This window comes from Ptychodera flava, chromosome 12 (genome assembly GCF_041260155.1).
Source record: "Ptychodera flava strain L36383 chromosome 12, AS_Pfla_20210202, whole genome shotgun sequence".
NCBI classification, from domain to species: domain Eukaryota; kingdom Metazoa; phylum Hemichordata; class Enteropneusta; family Ptychoderidae; genus Ptychodera; species Ptychodera flava.
The window spans coordinates 38,909,378-38,928,660 of NC_091939.1; the positions used below are offsets into that span (position 1 = coordinate 38,909,378).

Here is a 19,283-nt window from a genome sequence, read left to right on the forward strand (position 1 = left end):
AGATATCACACTATTAACAATTTAATATTTGTTGTTGATTGTGATAACTACATCTCATGCGATACCTCTCATCCTGGATTATGCATTTTCTGTTTTCAACTGTTTTCCATGCCCGTTATAGGTTTTCAGGTTTTATTTTGTCAAACTATGAAGGATTTCACCATCATACTGAGGTTTCCTACATATTTATGTTGCTAATCTGACCGAATTAATATACAAACTACCGGTAGTTTAAGAATCTTACAAATTAGTCATTGACTACACACACTGGTTTGAAAAAATCTACAAATAAATTTGAGAGATGACAGAATACAACTTTGGTACGAGCATTGTGGTCACGGGAGAACAATGAGCATATTGTATATATAATTAATTAATTACATAGGGATACTGTTGGTGCTAGGCCCCATACTCACAAGGCTGGTATGTGAGGGGATAACCTTTGAAAACGTGGATACAGTATCCAGTTTGTTTGAACATAGGCAATATTGGTTGATAAGGTCAATAAGAAACAACATTAAAGTCACCTATTTTATAGAATCAATAGGTATCTTTGTGATAAAAGTTTACATTGCAAGTGAGACTTTCACCAAAGTAAAGATAACCTGCAGCCAAAATTTGTTCTGCAAACTACTGCCTTGTCTGAATCAAGCCATCAAATAAAGGACTGATATTCTCAACTAGCATTCCCCGACGGTGAACAAAGCAAAACTGACATCCAAAGTATTTGATTGGCTGTACCATGAGAAAACACATCGTCTGCCTAACATCTGTAAACTCTCACTGATTTGGTCATTCCAAATAGTTCTATACTACAATCTCTGGTCAATTTTGATCTCCTAGTATCTACTCTGAAATAGCTTGATGAACTTTCCAACAAAGAGCAAATATACAAAACCACTGCTAGAAAGCAGTCACTGTTCTGCACACACTGCATGGCACAAGCTCACAGGATTCTTACTGATGTGTCCTACATTATAATATGCTTAGCTGGAATCCAGCAATCTGATTGGCTGGAGCCGGGGTTTATATTCTCAACAAGAAGACCTGCGCGCCGCGTAACATTTTTGAGCTCGCGCAAATTTTGAACGTCAACTTGAGAGCTCAACACGCCATAATGATATCGAACAAGTCTATGGCTTCAGATTGATTTTGATTGTTAAATTTTAGTCTAGTGCATGCTTGACGAACCAGAAAATGAAGAGTTTCTGTAAGGAGCGGAAGCCATGTAACAACAACATGATTTTTTAAAATTTTCTGAGCGTTTTTTTAAGTAAAATTCTTCAAGTTCGATGTCTAATCGCGATATCGATGCGTTGCGTAACTGTATTTTATGAATTCAACTGTGCGCGCGCGCGTTCTGAAACATTCTATTTTAGAGTTTGTATGAGGCTGGGCGCTCCTGAACTCTCGTTCCAACTTCGGCCCTAAATAACGAAATTGTCCACTTGTTTTTAACTTCAACATATTATAATGAGGTTATAAACGATGCGCTCCCTTGCCGTTTATAACCTCTAAATATAGTACCCTGGAATTGTATGATGTACTAGTGTCTCAAATCCCCACGAGGGAACAGCAACTGGAACTTTCACTATTTGTCATATTATAATGAGGTTATAAACAGTGCATTCAGGTATTTGGTAGCAGATATACTGGTATGACCTCTAGGGAAAACTTGGCATATTTAGCATAAATAATAAGCCCAGTGTAGCAAGTTGATTATTTCTCACCAAATATGCTAATTTTCCCCAATGACGTCCTCACTACCAAATAACTAAGCACATTGTTTACAGTCTCTCATCTCATACTCCATCAAACTCTCCCTTTAGTTGAGGTATGTAAGACTAAGAGGTGTTAAACACTTTGGTCTCTCACTTGTATGTTTTTGACACTCTTACATACTCTTGGGTTGACTCTTTCAGTACACTGTGTGAAAGACTGCAATTCACATTGAAGTGTTGATTCATTTTATTCTTTCCTTTGGAAAAACAGTCAGTTTTCTGATGTTTATACAATTTCCCTTTTCATTTTACATTTTTTCGAGTGAAACTTCATACATGAATATTATTCTGAAGCGATGTCAATATCATATGATTTCTCATGAATATTTTTGCTTTCAAATGAAATCATTCTACTGACTTTGTTTAGTCACCTTCTAATCAATGATGCACACATGTACATATGGATTGACATAATCCCTATCAGACTGAAGGACAGTGTAATTATAGGAGTAATGTTGAGCTGACCCCTGCATAGATATTACTTCACCTTTTCATTCCACATTGAGTTCAAAGGAATTTAGCATGGACCTAACAAAGAGTTTCCTTGAAGTGAACAGGTATCTCAGTCAGACACTGCCCTAAAATGTAATAAATATTCAGGTTCTCGAATTGCATATGGAAGATAAAACTTTAATATATATGGTGTCTGGTTGTTGTCCATGGTTTCTACACCTAGCAAGAGGCAGTCCATTGTACTGGGTTCTACTATTGTATGATATTGCATTAACAGTACACAGTATATCTCTTCATGGTCAGAAAATGGCTAACAATGGGTCCAACCGTCCATATGTATTTTAACATTTCATTTTGAGAATATACACTGCAAGAAGATCAGGTTTGTATTACACTTCCAAATAGTTGTACCAAAGTTGAAAACACATGTTTCTTTTCTTGCAAGTTACCACCTGAAGCTCATACACAGGTCAATGACCCTTATGGTTGGATACAAATCAGACTTTAATAATAATGAAAGCATAATCATTATGACAATGGTTTACGTAGCAATAGCTCTGCATTGTGACTCTCTCAAACACACTGGCAAGACCTCACTAACGCAACATGAAACTGGAAAGACACATGGCACAGACTTTGAAGAGTATATTGACAAGGTCACTTTTATATTTACATATAATTGCTAAACTGTAGGGTATCAATTTTATCTTTTGATTTTACATATTTTGTGTGCTCTGCCATAGTTTATGATTATAAATTGAGAGAAGTATTAAATTTGCCTTGTGACAGAGATGATTCAGTTGACTCTATTGCATTTGCTTATGTAATATTGTATGAGGCATATCAATTATGAAACTAGCTTTTTTTTGGCCAAATTTGTTGTGTCTTATTAACTCTTATGCACATCTACCATGTATCTATTTGACAAGTACTACAATGCTACATCAAATTTTCACTATTCACTAACTTCAATGGTACATTTGATGTATGTGTGAAAAATTGTAATTACATCCCCATTATCCTAATGCAACCCATAATATAACTCTGAAACTGGAAGTTTGATTATTAATTGACTAAAAATTGTTAATTCACAAATAATATACTTGTAACATACATGTAACAAGTCATCGTTGATGACACAGTCCCCGCTTGTCCATTTTGTTATAATCTTTGGTGTCTAGGTAGCCGTGGTCTAGGTAGCTGTGGAATGACATTGATGCAACGGGTGCATCAGGCCTGTGACTTGTATAATAAAGTAATCTGAGGAACGTTCAATAAATGACTCATCTCTGCCGGTAATGACCACTCAAGGAACTTTTGATTACATCACACATAACGATGCCCTTACTGCCTCCAGTGTCATGATTGGCACATACTATACACATGGTTTGGTGGAATTTTCGAAATGGTATGGGATCGGGTATGTTGTTGTAATCAGCCATTTCGGATCATATATGAAACAAATCATGTGCACAAGAATGCAGCCATAGTATTTTATCTTCGTATCACGTTTGAACAAAATCAGTCCACCGAGGGACAGTGACCTATGTTTATGTTTCAAAGACATAAAAAAATCACACCAAAATTTAAATCAAATGACTGTTTATTGACCATATGGATCATAGCACAAAATTAGTAGACATGCATATGTATGCCATAGTACTTTATCTTTGTACCAGTTAAGTCTCAACAACATTGGTTAGAGAATATTTGCATATGATTAAGCCTCAAAGACACAAAAAAATCCAAAAATGACCATCTGACAGCGATATTGGAAAAAATGACAATCTGGCAGCCATATTGGAACATGTCACGAAGTAAATTGACATGTATATGTATGCCATAGTGCTTGATCTTTGTGCCAAGTTTAAACAAAATGGGTGTAATGACCTTTGAATTACGATTCAAAGACATGCAAAATTCCAACAAAATGGCAGTTCTGCAGCCATATTGGATCCCATCCCAAGCTTAATTGATACATGCATATGTATGCCATAGTGCTTTGCCTTTGTGCCAAGTTTGAACAAAATCGGTTCAAGGATGTTTGAGTTATGGTTCAAAGACATGAAAAAATCGCAAAAAAATGGCCGCCTGTTGGCCATATTGGATCATATCACGAAATAAATTGGTGTTCATATGAAGGGCATAATGTTTTGCTTTTGTGCCAAATTTGAACAGAATCGGTTAAAGGATGTCTGAGTTATGGTTCAAAGACATAAAAAATCGCAACAAAATGGCCGCCTCACACCCATATTGGATCGTATTGCAATATAATTCGACATGCATTGTAGGACATAGTGTTATGCCTTTGTGTCAAGTTTGAACAGAATCGGTTCAAGGATCTTTGAGTTATAGTTCAAAGACACGAAAAATCGCAACAAAATGGCCGCCTCGTGGCCATATTGGATTGTATCACAAAATAATTTGACATGCATATGTAGGCCATAGTGTTATACCTTTGTGGCAAGTTTGAACAGAATCTGTTCAAGGATGTCTGAGTTATGGTCAAAAGACATGAAAAATCGCAACAAAATGGCCGCCACGCGCCCATATTGAAACATATCGCGAAATAATTTGACATGGTTATGAAAGCCATAGTGTTATGCCTTTGTGCCCAGTTTGAGCAGAATGTGCTCAAGGATGTCTGAGTTATGGTCCAAAGACATGAAAAATCGCAACAAAATGGCCGCCACGCGCCCATATTGAAACATATCGCAAAATAATTTGACATGGATATGAAAGCCATAGTGTTATGCCTTTGTGCCCAGTTTGAGCAGAATGTGCTCAAGGATGTCTGAGTTATGGTCCAAAGACATGAAAAATCGCAATAAAATGGCCGCCTCGCGCCCATATTGGATCGTATCACAAAATAAATCGACGTGCATCTGTAGGTCATAGTCCTATGTCTTTGTGCCAAGTTTGAACAAAATTAGTTTAGCAGTGTCTGAGAAACTGTTGATGACGGACGGACGGACGGACGGACGGACGGACGGACGGACGGACACACGGACGGGACCCAATCTATAAGTCCCCGCCGGACTTCGTCCGCGGGGACTAATAATAGAATATTTTGTCTGGATAGTTTGATACAGAATTGAGATATGACAGCAAAGATTCTACTAGACAAATAGTTATATCAGTACTTCATATCAGCCATTAACAATCAATTTTCTTTTGTAATAATTATTGTGCTATTACATAACTCACCACATCAGGAAGTCTGTGCGGCAGACCATGGAAAACCCAGCTACTATTACAGTGAAGGATAAAGCTCTTAACATAGGATAGGATATTGATAGTCTGGGAATTATTCATAACTGGTAAACAATAGAATTAAAATGGAATAGGACAACATATTTGAATGTAGAACACACCACAATTCCACACTCTTATGACCACAATTCCACACTCTTATGAAAATTTTACAGAAACTAGTGTTCAGGACTTAAAACTAGATCTTGGTGATATGCAAGTAAAATGATCATAGTGAATGTACTTGCACTGAGACTTTGAACTTTCATAGCAGAAAGATATTACAGTTATCACTGAAATTAGTGTAGAACCTTGCAGTTTTGGTGTACAGTATCCCAAAACTTACCAAGGTTACCATACACCAAAACTAAACAGAGGGTCTGGACTATACTGAAATGTAGATTGGTATACATCAATTTCAATATAACATTCCAAGCACTTGAATTTTTACAATTTTTGAAACATTTGTGGCTCAAGAGCATTGGTGCATGGCATTTTGCTGAGTTACAATCATCTTAGCATCAAAATGTTCGGTCAATCGTAAGCCATTTCATAGGTGAATACCCGCATTCGTCATTCAACCATTTTTATTAATTTCTGTCCAGGAAGGCAAAGAAATAGTTAGCTGACAAAAGTTGCAATGAAATACTTTACATGTGAAAAGGATCAAAAGGTGACGATAATATTGGTCCTAAATGCAGGATAATTTGACAATAATCATGTCAAAAAAATAAGAAAAAAATTTGCAAACAAAATAGAAGTTTTTTGTTTTACGCACATCGTTTCATAAGCCACATACTTGGAAAATTATATTTCAGAAATCCTGACAAATACTAAATGAATAAATATGGTCAGCTATCAACAGGGAATGGCTCAAAATTTTAAAGACTCTGTACATATTTTGCGGAGAGTTTATTTAGGCAGAAACAAAAATTCTTTGTACCTCTCTCTCTCTCTCTCTCTCTCTCTCTCTCTCTCTCTCTCTCTCTCTCTCTTTCAGTATATTGATAGACACAGAATAATAGATAGATGGATAAATATAAATGGATATGTCTCTGCCTATGTGTCTCTGAGTGTGAGGTACAGCATGTAATAAGGTAAAATTAGTGTTACACAACCTGTCCTGTAGATACAGCAATGACTACCGGTACCAATGAAAGCAAATAGCCAAATTCAACACATCAATCACGAAGCTTTGGTTTAAAAGACTGTTTGAAGCACTTGGTGATACGCAACGTAAAGTGGAATGTTAATACACGTACGTCTGAAGGAAACATACTTTCATTTCTATTTTTAGCACTCTTCTCAAACAGAGCTAAAATGTGAGCAAATAATTGTGTTAAAATTGCAAGCAATTTGATTACTGAGAGAAGAAAGATAACATTTTGAGAACGTTTTGAGTATTGATACCACAATAATTGTATTCTTTATAATCCTCGTTTTGAAAACAGATTACAAAATGCTTTTTTTAATTTTGTTGTAAGTTGTTAAACATTACAAGGTTTGATTGCCCTGATTTGCATTAATTACATGTAGCTCTTCCTTCCTGGACTGGATTTAGAAAACGTGACACCTCTTATACCTTTGTAAATTATCACTAAACAATTGCCTCATTTCAATTTTGCATGCTTCAGTACTACAACTTTATGGCAATGCATAGTTTATTAGACATTCTGTTCAAAATCAAGGATTGAAGAGATCTACAAAAGATTTGCTGTTTGTATTCTTATGTCCTGCATGGTATTAAAATACCATCTGCACATAAATAAAATGAATATTGATTCTAATAGGCATTTTATAGTCTGAGATTGACTTCTAGAAGCCTGTGAAATGAAGTGCATGTAATTTTGTAGTTACAGAATTATTAAATATTCACTCTTTCAAATACATGATTCCCTATATTTACATGTAAATACCAGTAAAAACTAAGCACTACTCTAAATTGATATTATGTCTTCCAACACATGAGTAGAACTACCTGTATACATGTATTTCATGGTATCTGTATCTGTCACATAGTTCATGCACCTTAAAGTGTATGTCCTGCATAAATTCAAAGTTAATTTTGCTTAAAATGAGCCATGCTATATGATTTTGCCACCCCTACTTTATCAAATAAATGCATCACCCAAATGAAACGACGCGGTTAAATATTATTAAATGCAATATGTTGTGCGACTTTGAAGTTAGCTGCCATTCGGGTCGTTTCGGAATTCGCGGGCATTGCCACCGGAAATGACGTAACTAATAGAACGTACGAGTGAGTGTGTTCACCTCGGCCATAGCGAATGCTTACTGCTGTGGCTTCAACATGGTGAGAAGTTACGCCTTTGGTGGCTGAAGTAACTGCAGCCATTGTCAGTTTATTGCATTTTAGGATGATGTATTATCCGCATTTGACAAAATTACAAGAAAGGGTCGGAAAAGAGGCATTCAGACAAGCGTTTTCTGCGGTGCACATTTTCGAGTGCCGTGACTTAGAATAAACACGGTTCGGAAGCCAGATGTACAGTAAGATAGACTTTATTCCTGGAGTTACTACATCGATTATGTAATCGCAATGCCGTACCAGTACGACCATTGTCACCAGAAAGCTTCGCGTGTATCATCATCAACTGTGGACAAGAGCGAGAACAGCAGCAAGACTGCGACAGGTTGCCCAAAACATGTCAAGGATGCGGGGGCCGCGGAGAAGTATGGCCGTGTTTACATCCCCCAAGACTGATCGCCGATTCAGATGCTTTACGAAAGTGATTGTAAATAAATAAATGAATACAAGTACTAGATCTCATGCATGTGTGACTCTATAATTAGTAACGTTAGGAGATATCTAATTTTATATTCCTAAAAAGTTTACGTAGTGATTGACTGACTCTTTGCGAGACTGAACGATAGGTTGTGTATAATACAGCACGGCGCTGCCAGTAACAGTGACACAACGTGTAGCAAAGAAGTTTATACTGTTGACGAAGCAGTCGCGTTGTCGTCATCTGTTCCCTTCTGCTCGACTAAGTCTCCCCTAAAATATTTTAGCTTCTTTGAGAATTTCTCAGTCATGAAACAATGAACACTGTGCTTTATATTGCTGACACTTAATCAAGAAAAAACTGTGGAAGCGTAGCTGATCACTCTGTCACAGAAATGGCCGGCTGAGCCGCCCGGCCTCGGGTGCCAGTGTGCCCGATATTTGCATCATGTCGATTTTAATTTATCTCTTCCCGAGAATTTGGCTAGACATGTCTTTACGGTCACATATTTTTAAAAGTGCCAATATTCATGTGAGGTTTTATAACGCCAAACTGAAAATTTTGCGGCGAGAATACTACCTTTGGTGTTTATGCTAACATGACCCTCAGCCTGTTCCACTTCCAGCTGTTGATAGGAAAGAATATGTGTGCTATGAACGGTGGACAATTTTCAACTTGATCTCTACTACATTTATCTACAAGCATCATGGTGTAATTCAAATTTTTATATACAGATTTTGAACGAGGATATTGTGTTCAGAAGTAATAATAAGGTGGGATGGCAACTCCGAGTTATATTTATATTTTGTTAGCTTGCGGTTGTGTGTACGGTAGTACACTGGTATGTTTGACTGTGGTCACGGTGGGCTTGTCACTGATGCGACGGTCAACAAGAGTTCCGCTCTTGTTCTCGTTTAGGTTAGTCCGACTGTTAAAATTTGCAGGCCTGTAAATTCTGAACAGCTTTGTCATATCTTCTGTGACGATGACATTCTCAGTTGCACTGCTTTCACTCATGAAATTATCACTATCTCCATAGTCAATGCACGAAGTCACCATCACCCGTTCTATTAGTGACGTCACAGCTACTTACGCCAAAACGGGGCGAGCTCGGCAATTTCCGGAAAATGTCGCCATGATGGAAATCGAAAAGTGCAACTTTTCCCGTATTTTCATCGAAATAACATAATACAACCGTCTAAAAACCGCTCAAATAAGCTTCAGTTTGTGTGTAAATGTTTGTTTTATTAATACCAATTTCATTGACAACCAGAACTATAGTATACGCCCCAAGTCAAACGAAAAAGTCTCAAAATGTGGCAGGACTCACACTTTAAGCACCATGATTGGGTGATCACTGTATTCATCCAAAGTTACAAACAGTAACATGCACACCTCAATTCCACTCTATGTATGTCCTGTCCTATGTTCCACTTCTCAAGCCCAGCAATTGGTGGATGACAAATCACATTTTTGTGTGTTAGCCATGTGCACTATAGAATATGACACATATATTATGCAGATTAATTTGTGAACTAATTTGATTGTTTGTACCTAGACTTAGAGAAGACAAACTAACCTCAGAACCAGAGTATAATACTTGCTCCTCTGAGGTGATTGCCACAAAAAAATTGGGGTTCCTTGCAAAAAGTAAAATAATAGGGTAATTTATAATATATTAGAACATATAACATGCTTCAAAATTAGTGACAAAGTTTACACAGTAAATTTGAGCCATTTACCAATTCCTAAATTTGTCAAAATGACCTTGACATTTCACTGCAAATCAAACAAAATTAATTTTATCTAACAATTAAAAACAATAAAATCTTAAACACATTTCAGACTTCAAGAAACAAATGCAGAGAACAGAGTGTATGACCTGAACATAACCTTTGACCCGGCCTAAAGAACAGCAGTATATGTATATGTATATGCTCAAATGACTGAGATGCAGGGCTCGAAATTAACTTTTTCCCTGGTAGTCCACTTAGGCTACCATTTTCTGAAGTTGGTAGTCCAGTAACAATGGTTGGTAGCCCATGCATATTTTAGTTCATTTTTTCATGAACTAGACAAGAAAAGGCTATTTTTCAAGATTCTGCCCGTGAAGTGAATTTTCTAGTCATTTGATGTAAATATTTCACAACTTTAATATCCAGGGAAACAGGTACATGGGCGATAGTGGTACTCAAAAGTTTGGTGACCTATGGACAACCCTTTTCATTCTCAGAGTTGTATGGAAACTTTAAGTCATCATGGCAACGACACATTCTTCTCCGTACTGAGACATACTGTAGCAGGGCTAAAAAAAGACAATGGGCTTTGTGTAGGAGGAGGCATAATTTTCGTGTAATTGTGATTGATACATTATGATCAAAGTCACCGTCCCTGTCAAAATGCAATGAAAATAAGTTTCCATTGACCATCATTTCCTGTGCCTGTCATTCAAGTACGTAGGAGTTCAAATATTGAAACTTTACTGCAAAGTTCCACTGCACGGTGGTCTTCGTAATTTGCATAACGAAGTCAACTCTGGCCTTTATGTGTCCATCTGGGTTTGACTGCATTTGGTCCGGCATTTACCTCTCCCCAAAATAACGGACCAGACATGGCATGCCAAGTACCGACTGAATTTCAGGTCCCAGGCTTTGGTAGTCCGTGTGGACTACCATTTCACGGATTTTGGTAGTCACTGAGAAAAGTTGGTAGTCTGTGGACGCGGGACTACCGCTAATTTCGAGCCCTGAGATGTTGCCATATAATAGATACAGAAACACAAACGAACATAACATCACAGTCCCTGGGTGGAGAGACTGTGATTACATATAATTTTACTTATTGGCTCAACCAGATGATATTCTTGTCTATTTACTTGTCTGTTCAAAGGCCATATAACAGGCTAGCAAACTCAACTATTTCTCTGAGTCAAATGGCAGCTAACACATACTTAGTATTACATAATCAATGTATACATTTAACTCTTGTTTATTCACAGGGATACAGAAAATGGTGTAAATTGAAACAAGCCATGTAGGGTAATTCTTTTGCAAATAGTCTTTGCATTAATATTAACTTGCAGTTGTCTGTGAATTGGTCTATTTAAATGTCAATAAATATTACCTGCATGTTTATCAGATTCTCATTAGAGCCTTCCCTGTAAAGAGTCTACAAATGGAATATTATTTAAAAATAAACATGGCCTCCTTGTCTCCATAAAAATATCATATCAGGCCAGAGGAAAGTATCATTCCTTGGATTTTGTTTTGGTAAAGCTACAGAGACAGTGAGCAAAATGTACTTTTTTATTTATCACTTTTAGGAACCAGCAAAATTTAGATATTGCAAACTGTCTGCATTAATAAAGACAGGACATAGACAGGAAGCGTTTACAGAACAAAACCTTAGCATTTCCATGTGCATGCTTCAAAAAAGAAAAAAAAATTAAAATATGCACAACAGCAAACATCACTAAAATAATTGCAGTGTGAAAGTATATAGTTGCCACAATTTCAGAAAAAAATTTCCAGTAGAAGTGGCAGTTCCAAGGAACAATGTATTTATTCTTCATGGTCTAAATGAGAAAAAAAATTATGAATCTTATTTGTCTGTATTTGATCTGCGAAAGATTTTAACGTGCAATGTCAATATGCAATATTGAATGTTTTTAGAGAATAATAATAGATATCGAACTTGTGACAGATATTATCATTGGCAAAATTTGAATTTCATCTATTATTCCAATGAAGCCATGAGAAGGGACAATGCCATTTGTTCTGGGAATTGTTTATCCAAAAGGGAATTGTGCAGACTAATTAGACGGTTGACAATACAAAAAGTGCGGCGTATTTTGAGCGTTGCTTGGGTCAGTCTTTTGCAGCTTTCCAACGAATAAACAATGTACAATCAAAAGAAGGCTTGAAATTTACTAGAAACACAATCAATCATTTTGGATTGTGTTGAGAACCAGAGGGAAATTGTACACAAAGCGTAGGTCTTTTAGTCTTTAGTGTTAAAATCCTGGTATCTAAAATTACAAGGGCCGCAAAATAAGGTTTAATGTCTACTGACTCTACAATGTCTTCAGGAATTTGTTGGTATTTTGTCCTTTGCAAGACCTTCTGGAGCAAATCGGTCTACCTTTAAATTAAAATCCTGTGTTGCTTTGGAAGGGTGTTGCTGTAAAAGGGTAAGGGATGGGCGAACCAGTAGATTGGACAAAGTTAATGCCCTCATTGTTATTCACCGTGACTCCACACAACTGCATAACAAAAAAGACTTCAGTAGAGAAAGAAGTGAGGGGCTGAGCGACACACCGGTTATTAAACTCCGATATGAATTGTTTGTCTGCTGAATTGCAATAATGCAGTAATCTTGATAAATGACTGTATGCGAGGCGGAAACATAGAAGCTCGTACAATAATATGCAATCTTGTTGTAACCTAAGAGGTGGTAATTAGTACGCTGAAAATAGCTGGCATATAGCGAGAGTGTATCCCATGACGAGAAAACCAGCTCACTTACCAGAAACTACAAAATAGACTTCGGTCGCGCGGGGACACCCACACTGTACAAAACGCCAATAATTCCTACTTAGTCGTATATTTGGCTTCGTGAACAAGCTGCACGATGAGAGGAGATAAAAAGAACTACGTCAGTCGAGACTTTGTACTTACCGGACGGACTATTCCCAATTATTCATGATAAAGTTACCACTTCGGAGGCCTCTGCTATCACGTCTGACACCTAGCAGTTTTCGCCTTGCCCAACGCGCAACATTCACTGCGCATCTCACCTTTCGGGCCACCCAACTTACAATTTTCTAATTTACTTTAGTGACGATTGGGTAGAAATACGTCCAACTTCGTCAATTTGTGTGACTGATAACGTCAAAATACATTATCACGATTTCACCCTGTCTATATTTCACTACCATAGTCAAGATTATTCGAATCTCTGCTGCTCGAAAACATTTATCCGGCTAAGGAGCCCAAACATGGCGAACGGGAAAAAGAAACTTGAGTGCTTAGTCCCTGCCGATACGTGATGGAGTTATGACGCTGCTCCGTGCAATCACTAAAGCGTGCTTCGTTTCGTTAATCGCGATCTTCATATACATTATATTTCAAACAAGTACGGTGCGAATCGAAAATCATGTTTTTATTTCAGCAGAAATTCCAACAGTTTACACGGTATTTGCCAATCCCCGGCTACATCTAAGTTTCCACGGTGTGAAGTAAGTGCTCGGTATTTTCTCTGGCAGTCAAATTTTACCGTTGAAATACATAGAAACACACATTTAGATGTTGAACTTTTGCTGATGCGAACATCCACATTACATACAATTAATACGTAGTATGCATACATGTGTGCGCATGTGCAATATACTCAGATGTCAGTATACCACGCACTCATCATACATATACTTTCACGCACATGTATTGCTGTGTGTTGTTCTGTGTTTTACTCGCATTCTTTGATAATTTGTTAAATAAATTAAATTCCGACCATTTCTTGTCCATCAAGTCACAGTGTTTTTTGAAAATTCCAGCCTATCTGCATTGCAGGTAGGCTGTATGGAATACCGATCCCTGGTTTTAGCAAAACTCTCCTTGAAGTTCAGATCCCCAGGGCACAAGCACGTTTGTTCCATTCTTAGAATCAGCAAAGTCCTTAAAAAGTTTTCTCTGTACTACTGGAACTCAGACGAAATTCTTAAAAAGGCCAATTTTATGTCCAAGCGTTTTTACTGGAGATCATTTTGCCCAGTATGCAATTTGAGTACGCTTCAGCTTGGTAACTTCATGTGTTCATCACTGTCCGGTCTTGTCTGTCATAGTATTATATCCCCAAAATATGAAGAAGATAGCTGAAAGAGAAAACAGATGGGCGAAGCCTGGCGATAAAAGGGTTTCTCGTTTGAAAATGCAGTGCTAGTTCATAATCAATCGATGGAAGTCTACTTACAAGTAATGGTCAAACCCAACAGTGAAGATGAAGCAGATACGTGATCTTGTTAGCTAATACCACTAATCCACTTCACTAGATCTCAGAAATCTAGTGATCCACATTGATCCGAGCATGCCTTAGCATGAAGTGGTATCACTCCACCATATGCAAATTACAGATGAATATTCTTGAGGACTTTATACATAAGCCCACAGATGATGATAACTAAAGTGTCATCTCTTGGCCACAAGCACAAAGGAAGGGATGTGGAGGTTGATGTAAGGACAGTGTTATGAGGTATTACTGGTCTATGGGATAATGATGCTGACTGGCCTAACACCTACCCTACATGTAAAGGATGATGTTGCTCAGGTTTACCAACATTAACATGCCGTTTCCAATACTTAATTCATGGCAATATTCTTGAGCAAAGTGTTAAGGCAGTGGATCTTCATCCCCGACAAAGTTGTTGTCAGCCTGAGAGCCTCAATGATGTGTGTGTGTACTTAGAGCACATGCTATAAACTCTGTATCACATTGCGCCTTGTTTTCTCGGTTAGTCCTTTCGTTTCATCTGATTCAAACAATATTCCCATGTTTTGCCAAAAGTTCGCAAAAACTAGCATCTGCGTGTTTGCTTCGTATGGACGCTTGCTATCTAACTTTCAACGTGACCGTAGAGGGCGTTCGAGGAGCACCGAGACACATACTTTATGACTACAAATACTGTGTACTAACATAGACCCTCGAGGGTCTATGGTATTCAGCTGTATAACAAAAGGGACGACTTCAATTTCTAAATCATAAACTTACCCTTCTTTTCCAGTAATAATGTAATTTAACATCGGCTCCAGTTTATGGTGTATACATTTCACAATTCGTTAGTGAGCTTGTTTCGAGTCTGACAGCCAAATTGCGGCTCAAGCTAGTGAGACAGTAATTCACAGAAAGTCGAGTAGCAAGATCATTTAAACAGTTCTGTCGTAAATATGTGTTATCGAAATATGACACCTTTTCTGAAATGGTTAGTGACGGCATTCCTTGCTTTGACTGACTCTCAACAGCAATTTGGTGGCTTAATTTATCACTTCTGGTCAATCTTGACGGGTGTACAATTGAATAGCAGGTACGCTTAGGCCACCAACCAGTTGTTCGAGAGGGCCTTTGTGTTTCTTGGACCTTGAATTATAATGATTATCGGACCTGGTTTGATGTATCATATCGTAAATTTCAATACATGTGTGCAGAAATTCGACTGATGAAAGATATGGAGGATGATAAGATGGAATCTGAAAACTCCCCTGTCATGGATGTGATGTATAACTGTCAGCCCGCGTTATTCCAACCATAGACCTAGCATCGAAATCCAGCGCTCCGCATATTGTAATGGGTACTTGAAGCTTCTAAACCGCAAACGTTATTTACAAAATTAACATGCACTGATGCCTGGCACTGTTTCGCGAAATCGATTTCAGGAAATGTAGATTTACACACGGTTACTATACTCTGGGTTTGAGTAACCGTGATTTACAGTATGATGGCGAAGACTGTTATTATTACCAACATTACACGTATCTATGTATTTTATTATGTTCCAGGATGGACCTCATCGAACTGAGCGAAAAAGATGAACATGGTGTGACAGTGCAGAAATATATGTGCAGAGAATTTGTTCCAATCTTGTTCGGATATGGGTTCACCAACATTCTTAATGTAACCACGGCACTGTTAAAGTGAGTTTTTCCTTGTAGGATAGACCGCGTATGATATTCCAGTTGTGTATTGTTCCAGAAACAAAATCACCGTCTTTAATGGAGTCGGTCATCATTACCTATGCCAAATGGAAATAAATCATGGATGCAGAGTTGCAAACACATGAAAAATTACGGAAATTCGCAAATTAATTAAACGATTTAATAAAACCGAAAAAGTGAAATACCTATGAACTAACATTTTAAATTTGCTCCACAATCTTGAGAACATTTCCCGTTGATTTCCTTGATGAATGTCGACTCTTTTTTTCTTTTTCTTTTTTTTTTGTGTTCGTTTAGAAACGAAATGAAATCCAATGTTTCCGTGTCAAGTGCGTTGATCAGTTTCACAGGAAATGGTCGTTTTGCATTCATGGAGTTCGAGGAGCGGAATGGTGAAAGGGGCACACACGTACAAGACGTCCTACATTTTGAATTGCCTCGTCTTTTTCACTGGTTTGTACAGAGCACTGGTACAGAAGCACATTTGACTTTACTTAGGAATGTCAAAGATCATGTAGAAAATAACAGAAATACAATAGTGTAATCTCTATCATCATTTTGTATCAGTGATCTGCTACAGTCTGATGTAACTGGTTAACTTCATTTTGAAGTCAATAAGTATAAATGTAGCTTTTTATCAGCGTTGTTACAAAGGACATACTGCATTCTTCTGCCGTTACCTGACTGAGCTAGCTTTTATAGAATTTAGAGGTAAGGTGATAACGAAATCGCTAATTGGAAATATGCCCTAGCAATTTGCCAAATAGATACACGTTGTGTATCATAATACTAGTGCTATGACTTACCATTATGAGAAGACTCAGTACTGGTTGGAAATTTCGTAGAATGGGATTGCATGGAACATCTTTTCCGCTGATGACAGTAATTGTTCTAATGTATTTTGATATCTAGGCGAATATGATCCATGTAATTATTTCATAATGTGTATGATATATTTTTATATACATTTGATAACTTTATTTTCATGAATAAATTGCACAATAAATTGTATTTCACAAATTTCATTACCGACATTTTCTAGTTTTTTTTTTAATTCAGTCCGTCTACCCATTAAACTTGAATCATTTTTATGCCCAAAGAAAATAATCAATATTGTGGTGAGTGTTTTAAACAAATCTCATCAAGTTCTGGTACTCGCAAGCGTCCAAAATCAGTAAATATTCGAGTCGTGCCCGCCAGGTTCTTTCAAGTTATTCATACATGGAGACTACACTTGAACATCAAATTTCAGAGGAATCTAATCAGAGGTTATTCAGAAATATGCAGGCGAACGTATAGAAGTTGGAGATAAGCTTTCGTGGGTAAACACGGAAGCTTAAAACCTGCTGTTTGCACCTCCTACTCGGTTCATGCATATACGTACTTTTGTACGAGAAAGGCCGATACAACGAAATGATTGAGAAAGGGTAGCGGGAAGGAATGAAAGCCGAGAATAGAAGATGTTCCGTTCATATACAGTTTATATCAATGCAATTCAGAATGCCCTGGCTGTCGGTATTAACCACTTACCCTGAGATCAGAATGTGACAACACGTCTACACCATAATCAATCCCAGAGTGCTCCAGTGTTTATCGACATCGACATCGAATAAAGAATTGACACAGACTCTGTCGTACACGACCTTGTCCAAGGAATAAGACATTTTAGGTCAAATAAAAATGGATAAAGAGAGACCGCTGGTAGACTGAAATGATGAGTAAGGAATCCCAAAGAGACAATCATAAAGTATGAATATGCAGAGAGGAAATGTAAAAAAAGTTCGTTGTCACCGTGTATGCAAGAGAACGTTATCAGCGTCAACCATTCGGCTATCACGTTGGAAACTTTTGGGGGAATTCCAAGGTGGTCTCAATGATTAAGTTAATCTTCGTGGAATTCGGAACAGGACGAGAGCGCGGAGCAACAGGATACGATTGGGTCATCGTAAATTTCAACACGGTGTACATAGATATGTGATATTCCTGAAACTTGTCGTAGTTTGGTAAAGATAATGTATTTGTATTCATTGTAGTATTTATTCAAATTGTCCTTGCTTGTATATCATCTAGCCTATTTGCATTGACCCGGATTCATTCACTGATCACTCACCTAGCACGCACCTGAATCAGCATGTGATTACTCACTGGGTTACGAAGTATAGAAACAAGATGAATAAATTAAACGCTATTTGTCGTCGAAGGCGAAAGAGGTGTGAATTCAACTTTTGCAGATGCTTACATTACTCCGTAAAATACGCCAATTTGAATTGACCTAGGTATTTCAACAGATACAAGTTAGTAGATAAATCAAAGATAGTGAAAATAGATGTGATGTGTATCCAAATAGTAGTCTAAAGTTTGGAGCGCGTGCTTGCTGCCTGAAATTAGTGAGAAGCGCCTTTAGTACACATAGTGTTTGCATCGAAAGATCTTGATAGAAACAGTCTTTTTGGGTCTCTGTACGAATATCACTCTTGTTTCAATGTATTCTGTATACGTCCTGGCATAGTCCGTCTTGGCTTGCTAGCTTACTACAGTACTAGCTACCTTTTACATTAACACACATTAACACACAAAGGATAAATTAAACAATCACATCCAAAGTAGCACGTTAGAAGTAGGTTATCAACACACTTCACTCAGGTTACTGCTTTCCCGAAAACACTTCTCTTGGCAATACAGAGTACTCAGAATGATAATCCATTTAAGCTGAATTCTGAAATGCTCCCAGTCGTAGATATTGACCAATTTTGCACTCCAGAAATTTAACACCCTCATCCGTCAAAAGCGGACTACGCGTCAATTTTTCCGTTACGACAAATCATTACATGTAACATGTATATATAATATTAAATCAGTCGTCTCGTGACATTTCATTGTTGACAAGTAATTACAACTATTGTGTGCAGACATCACTGTTTCAAAAACTATCAAATATCATGAATATTCCGATTTTTATTGAAACGTTTATTGTATATGACACATTGGAATTTATCGAAGTTTATTGTATTGAAGGGGTGGGGTACAATTCTCTTGAACATATGAATTAGCTTGTATTCGTCCATTGTTGCTAAACATTTCACATTCTGCAGTCATTCATGCTACCTCAGCATACGGACAGTCTGTGATATTATACATTCCCAAACGAAGTCGTCGAGCGGAAATGTGTTTTAAGTTTTGTAATTAAGACAATACTGAATTTTGTTGCCTCCACTCACACAAAACCAGAAAATAGACAATTATGACTCAGCATCGATGAATAACCATGCAATCTAAGAGAAGTATAATATGAGCGTCATTTGGCCTTGTAAGATACACAGAATGTAAAAAAGTCTGAAAAGTTCATG

The 19,283-nt window shown here is 37.4% G+C and overlaps 1 protein-coding gene and 2 long non-coding RNA genes across 4 annotated transcripts in view; 1 reads left to right on the forward strand and 2 right to left on the reverse strand.

The window, feature by feature from the left end:
- LOC139145836 (cytospin-A-like) overlaps positions 1-13,035 on the reverse strand; it is a 32,158-nt gene extending 19,123 nt beyond the window's left edge. The window contains exon 1 of one of the 2 annotated variants that reach the window (XM_070717249.1): positions 12,910-13,035. The gene's annotated coding sequence lies outside the window, so the exon portion shown is untranslated. Of the gene's footprint in view, positions 1-12,757; positions 12,880-12,909 lie in introns of those variants that run through there. The other variant, XM_070717250.1, reaches the window with a different exon arrangement.
- A 180-nt stretch (positions 13,036-13,215) lies between these two features.
- LOC139145841 (uncharacterized) lies at positions 13,216-16,961 on the forward strand. Its single transcript, XR_011555033.1, has 3 exons — positions 13,216-13,469; positions 15,781-15,915; positions 16,234-16,961. It is a non-coding gene; the product is annotated as an uncharacterized lncRNA (long non-coding RNA).
- On the reverse strand, positions 14,052-17,596 carry LOC139145842 (uncharacterized). Its single transcript, XR_011555034.1, has 4 exons — positions 17,467-17,596; positions 16,743-16,844; positions 14,996-15,107; positions 14,052-14,102 (listed from the first exon to the last, which is right to left on the reverse strand). It is a non-coding gene; the product is annotated as an uncharacterized lncRNA (long non-coding RNA).
- Between the last annotated feature and the right edge of the window lie 1,687 nt (positions 17,597-19,283).